At 45.7% G+C, this 6,691-nt stretch overlaps 1 pseudogene; it reads right to left on the reverse strand.

The window, feature by feature from the left end:
- Nucleotides 1-6,103: 6,103 nt before the first annotated feature.
- LOC146065539 (5S ribosomal RNA) lies at nucleotides 6,104-6,222 on the reverse strand (annotated as a pseudogene).
- Between the last annotated feature and the right edge of the window lie 469 nt (nucleotides 6,223-6,691).

A 6,691-nucleotide genomic window follows, 5' to 3' on the forward strand; every position in this document is an offset into this window, starting at 1 on the left:
ACATTGGGTCAAACTACCCACAAATAAAACATTGATGTTTCACCAATTTTTTTTTTCCAGGCTATCCAATTAGATCGCCTGAAAAAAAGCATGTTTTCTCCTGAAAACACAGGTTCAGTGGTTGCTTTGCCTACCTGAGGCAGGTGAAATAAATTATCGGGACTAATTTGATAGCCCTTGGCGAGACAATTGCCCACGATTCACGACTGTGGGTAACTGGATACCGCCTAATATATTAATCTACTGTGTTTTGTACCAAGTAACACAATTAAAACAAAGAAAACACATACAGTTGGAGCCAGCTTCCCTCTTGCCGGAGGACGTGCATCTCGGACACCCGCACGGCCTGTCCGCCAGCCAGTGTACTGCAATGTGGCGGACGGCGGGGTGGGAGCTGCTCTCATTTGTATTTTTATGTTCTCTATGACTTGGGGATGTTCCATGATTTCAGTTGTGGATCACGGAACATGTTCAGCTACAATCCACCATGGGTGAAATGTCCCAGTTTCATACACATAGATAATTCAGAACCAAATCAGGTAAATTGTACATCCATTCATTATCTCCTCTTAATTGTCACTATATCTCAGTATTGGGGTTCTTATGGCTCTGTCTGTGGTCCTGATAATTCGCTGATACTTTATTGAAATGACTTGGTTGACTTCTACATCACTGTACAATACTCTTGTATATGATCTGGTGGACTAGTGGGGTTGGGTTAAAGAAGATATGGTAAGTCTATAGATGAAAGGAAAAGTATGGGCATTGTAAACAACAAGGAGATGTCAACAAGAGCAGAGAGGAGTATAGTATGGAGCAAGAATATGACAGAAGTGGTGTGGGTGCACAGGAGGAAGGTATGCACAGCAAGGAATAGAGGGAGAGGGATGAGAAAGGACAAGTATAGTAAGGAGCACACAGTGTCAGAAAAGGGATGAAATCTGCAAGAGCCAGAAAAGTGTCAGGCAGAGCAGGTGCTATATACTGTAGAAAGAGAAGAGGCATGCAGTGGCAAATGTAGGATTTTGAAATTGAGATTTATAAATATATGGTTAAAAAATCAGTCAAAAACTTTCACCCCAGTCCCCCATCATAGATAGAAAGCACAACCTACAGCCACCATTCCCAAAACCACTACCCCCCCCCCCCCATATATAGACCGCAGAGCCCCCCTCCATAGATAGATAGGCTGCTTCTTAAACAGTGAGACACCAGTGAGACTCAGTGAGGCTTGAACAGAGAGACACTGCTGGGGTTTTTTCTTTGTGTGATTGTTTTTGTGTGTGTCTGTGTGATAATTATCCCACCCAGATTCTGCGACTGTGGGGGAAATTTAGTAAGCAAAATGCGGTTGGATTTGGCGTATTCATATGAAGTCGTATTTTAATAGGACATTTTTTTTTTTATTTACTAATGGATAACTATGTTAGTATTTTGCCTTTTAACAGCCGATAATACCAGTCATATTCCTATTCCTGTTGGTATACGAATATACAGAAAGAATACGACTTGTATTTCCCATTTACTCAATGTCATTTTGAAATTTATTCATAATTTGTATATGAAAATATGTGCGTATATGAGGCGCAAACCAGTACAATTTGTAAAAAAATAAATAAAAAAACATATTAAGAATACACCTTGATTTTGAGGCGTATTTCACATGTTTGCAGATTTGCACATGTAAAAGTAATCTCTAAGAAATAAGCACAGCTACTCCCAGGGGCGGGCTGGGCCGGGGGGCAGGGTGCCATGTGCCCCCCGGGCCGCTCACCCAGTCACTGGCGCCGGGCCGCGCTGGATCCACCTCCTCCAGCCCTCCTGCGCTGGCCGTGGCTGCAAGAACACGGCCGCGGCTACAGGAAAATGGCCGCCGGCCCCCTGCACTGAGTACATGTCCTCAGTGTGGGAGGCCGGCGGCCATCTTCCTGTAGCCGCGACCGTGTTCTGGATGCCGCGCGCAGGGGGCTTGCCGGTAACATCAAAGCCTGCCACCGCAGGGTTGTGGAAAGTAGTGGCCGAGCTGCTGCCACAGTCAGGAGGTGTGTGGATGGGAGGAGCAGGGGAGTCAGCAGCAGCCAGGGCTTCTGAGGTTGGCCCCGCCCACCACACTTCGTGCATCAGCCTGCTGCTCTCCCTGCTATGTCCTCCTGTCACCGGCTGCCCTATGCTGCTTCCCCCTCACCACACAGATTGCTCCCACCACCCTGCAGGGTCCCTGCACTCCCCTGGAAGGAGTAACACAGGCAGGTGAGTGTGCTGGGGAGTGGGGGTGTAATATGAGGGCATCACACAAGCACATTGTGTAATGTGTTTGTGTGGGGGGAGGGGGGCTGTGTATATAATGCATTGTGTTTGTGTGGGGGGAGGGGGGCTGTGTATATAATGCATTGTGTTTGTGTGGGGGGAGGGGGGGCTGTGTATATAATGCATTGTGTTTGTGTGGGGGGAGGGGGGGCTGTGTATATAATGCATTGTGTAATGTGTTTGTGTGGGGGGAGGGGGGGCTGTGTATATAATGCATTGTGTTTGTGTGGGGGGAGGGGGGGCTGTGTATATAATGCATTGTGTAATGTGTTTGTGTGGGGGGAGGGGGCTGTGTACTGTATATAATGCAATAATGAGTGGACTGTTTATGAGCTGCTGTGTATAAATTAAAATTGGGGTGTGTATAATGTAATAATGTGCTGTGTGTTATATGGTGTGGCTGTGTATAATAGACTATGGGCCTGATTCAGACCTGTTCACTAGGTTGCATATATTTTCAGCCTAGCAAGCAGGTAGACGCGAACCAACATCACGCCAATACCCCCCCCCCCCCCCCCCGCGTGCGAATCCCTGCATTAGCATGAGAGTGGATGTGTACTTTTACACATCCCCTCGCATGTGGCCACACGGGAGAGAAATCATTCGATGGTCGCTCCCCATCGAATGATTTATTTTCCCCATCGCTGATTAAACAGTCTACTGACTGGCTGACTGGCTGACTGGCTGACTTTTATCCTGGCCGAATTCAGGCCGGGAGCTGATGTCATTCGCCTGCCATAGATATGCTTGCGTTCACAGGGGTACGTCCAGCGTTTTTATTGGCGCACCCATAAAACGCTGGGCTTTTCCCTGCTAGTGCCCTGTGTCCTCCAATACTGGAGCGAACGCCCCAGTGAGTGTGAAAGTCAGCGAAGGCATTTTACCAGGGAAGTTGTACATGCACATATTCGCGCATGCGCAGACCCCGCCTCAATGGTGCTGCATTTTATTAGCGCCTGGAATCTCCCTGACACTAGTTTTCAAAAGTAGGCAAGTATGGTCGGTAGTAGCCTCCCCGGTGGGCAGGAGGGGCATGTACTGCGCTCTCCCCTGCCCCCCCTCCCCCCAGCAGCACAATGGTGAGTTGCTGGTGGTAAATTCGGGCACTGTGGGGCATGTGTGTTTCTGGCACTGTGGGGGCATATCTGGCACTGTGGGGGCATATGTGTATTTGGCACTGTGGCGGAATATCTGGCACCGTGGGGGCAAATCTGGCACTGTGGACATCACATTGTGTGGTGTAATGGGCATCATGGTATGGGTCGTATTGGGCATTACGGTGTGGGGAGCATTGGGTAATTGCCATCACAGTATGGGGTGTAATGGGCATCAAGGTGTGCGGCATAATGTGTAATTAGCATTACAATGTGCAATCTGCAGGTACACAATACAATCATGGTACAGGTCACAAGCCTAATTTTTCAGCGTACCGCCGGCGCGCAACAAGCATTCTGTCTTCCAGAGAGTTGGGGGGGGGGGGGGGCGGCGGCGGTGGTGGTATGGGCCAGTGCTCTGGACTTGCCCCCTAGGCTAAAAGTTGCCAGCCAGCCCCTGGCTACTCCAGTGCACAAATGTATAACTTATAAAGCCCATTAACCACACACACACTTCTCTGCTTCTTAAACACATGGGTAATTATATGTTCACTGGTCTGTGGGATATGTGATGTACTGTGAGATGGGCCAAATAAGATGCTGGGGTCATGAAAGTGGACATCAGCAGCAGGTTGTGCAGGTAGCTTTGACGCTGCATTGATTCCACCCAACAAAATAAGGTTGCCATACATTGGGTTAAGCACAGATGGCACACGGCTAAGGTAAACCCTGTAAAAATGTCAACATGGCTAAGGCTGACAGGGAGAAAAGCTCCACACAAGCATTTGTTCGCCATTGGGAATATGCTGGCGGTAGCTCATGATTACATAGAACAGGGAGCTTTTTTCCACATGCCTTAACTTAGCCATGCAGCATTTTTTGACTCTGGCCGGTGCTCCCTCACCTGCATCCTCCTCAGCAGAGAAGGCCTCCTCTAGCTCCTCCACCCCCACCTCACTAACCTCACTCCCAGACATTCAGACAAACAAAACACACAAAAATTGGTACTTGTGTATTATCTGGGCTCCCGATTTTTTCATTGCATGCCACTACTTAATGCAATGCGATTTTTCATTGTAAAGACCTGATTTTTAATTGTATAGTCAACCATGAGTGATTTCATACCTCCACTATCCAACTACGCATGGAGTTGATTTTATATAGTGTGGCAAGCGCAGCGAGCCACCGAGCCCGAAGCGGTGCGAGCGCAGCGAGCCCCGCGATGGGACGCGGATTACTTTACATGCATTCTGCGTCCCCTAGCGGGGCTCGCTGCGCTCGCCACGCTTTGGGCTCGGTGGCTCGCTGCGCTCGCCACACTATATGAAATCAACTCCATGTGTAGTTGGATAGTGGGGGTATGAAATCACCCATGGGTGACTATACAATTAAAAATGTAGTCTTTACAATGAAAAATCGCATTGCATTGCATTGCATGCGATGCAATGAAAAAATCGGACACCCAGATATTACACAAGTACCCAAAAATCTTACAAATAAAAAGACACACAATACACTGCCACTCCTTACTGCACACAAACAAACACTCACAAATAAAGATTAGAGAAACAAATACACAAAGACAAAAAATCAGACAAACTTTTAAATATACTAAACAAACAAGAAGGCAAGATACATTACAGCACAATGCCCAATCAGAAATCGAAACATACACCACTAACCACCACAGCAATACTCCACCACTCTCATCACCATGCCTAGCTAAACCCACAAGGAGCTTTTGGCGTTTAGGGTGCTTATATACGGCTGGGAGAACACTCCCAAGTTTGAAAGTTCAGTTAATAACTAGAGATGTGCACCGGCCACTTTTCGGGTTTTGGGTTTTGGGTTTTGGGTTCTGATTACCTTGAGGTTTTGGGTTCTAATGGGTTTTGCCAAAACACCTCCTAAGTGTTTTGTGTTTGGATTTCTTGGGTTTTGGGTTCTGATTTTTTTGTTAAAAAAGCATAAAAACTGCTAAAATCGCAGAATTTTTTATTTGTCTTGCTCCTACGCTATATTAACCTCAATAACATTCATTTCCACTCATTTACAGTCTATTCTGAACAGCTCACACCTTACAATATTGTTTTTAGGGCAAAAGGTTGCACCGAGGTAGCTGGATAACTATGATAAGCCACACAAGTGTGCGGCACAAACACTAGACTGATATGGCACACTTAGCATACCTGAGGGTGGGTTTGTTTTGTGTTTGCAAGAAGCAAAACAAAGGAAAGTAAACGCTTTTTGGGCGCACTCTTTTGAAAATGTAATGTGTATTAATTAATATTTAAGACATAACTTTTAATGTGGACTTGTTAAGATATAATGGCATGACGCATGAATACAATAAAAAAATATATTCTGAGTCTCCTGTTTGTTTATGTTGTGTGGTACTGGTGTATGATAATTACTGATACAAATATCAATTTTTAAAGTTTACCACACGTATAATTTATCATTTGTTGCATGTAGTCATCAAAGGTATAATAACCAGAGTGACCAAAGGTGGCAAAAATGAGTTAGTTGCCCCAAACTGTTACACAGGTTGGGGTTCAGCAACCCCACGTTACTGAGTGGCTCTATTAGTGAGCTAAAATAGGTACAATTAATGCCTGTATTGGCCAACAAAAATTATTATTATTGAAATCGAGCAGTAGGCGGCTCCTGTGCTGTTTGTCTGTTGACTGGGATACCTAGGTATAGTACCACACCTGGACTTCTCCAGGGGTCACCCACCTGGATACTGCCCTGGCCCTTCACTGCTTGGCTTCCAAGTTCGAGACGGGTTTGGGCACACCAGTGAGGTATGGTGGTATACTTATTGTGAATTATGTCACGACCCAACAGCCCAGGTTAACTGCTGGATAACATCCAAAAATCAGGAAGTAAACCCAAATAATTTGGGACAAAAAGGCAAAAGATATATGTATATGTCACACAACTGAATCTGGTACCATAGGCATACAGTTTACAATTAAATCATTCGCAGCAAGTAATAAGGAAAAATAAGCTGGATGCACTGATTAGGTATCTGATGACAGGTTTGCAATAGCTAGATTATTTATGCGGCTTTAGTTCCAGTGTCTGTGTCTCACACTTTTGTTACTACCATATACCATTGGTTTGGTTATAACTGCAAACGATTAGTCATAGGTATTGATACAATTTGTTTGGAAATCTGACATTAAGTCACAGTGTATCATAAAAGCAATGTGGATGAGCTTTGATCCTCCAGAGGCACTGTGACTTGCTGGTAACCGATGGCTAAATGCAGGTATTTGAACAAT

This window comes from Crinia signifera, chromosome 3 (genome assembly GCF_055691185.1).
Source record: "Crinia signifera chromosome 3, ASM5569118v1, whole genome shotgun sequence".
In the NCBI taxonomy this organism is placed as follows: domain Eukaryota; kingdom Metazoa; phylum Chordata; class Amphibia; order Anura; family Myobatrachidae; genus Crinia; species Crinia signifera.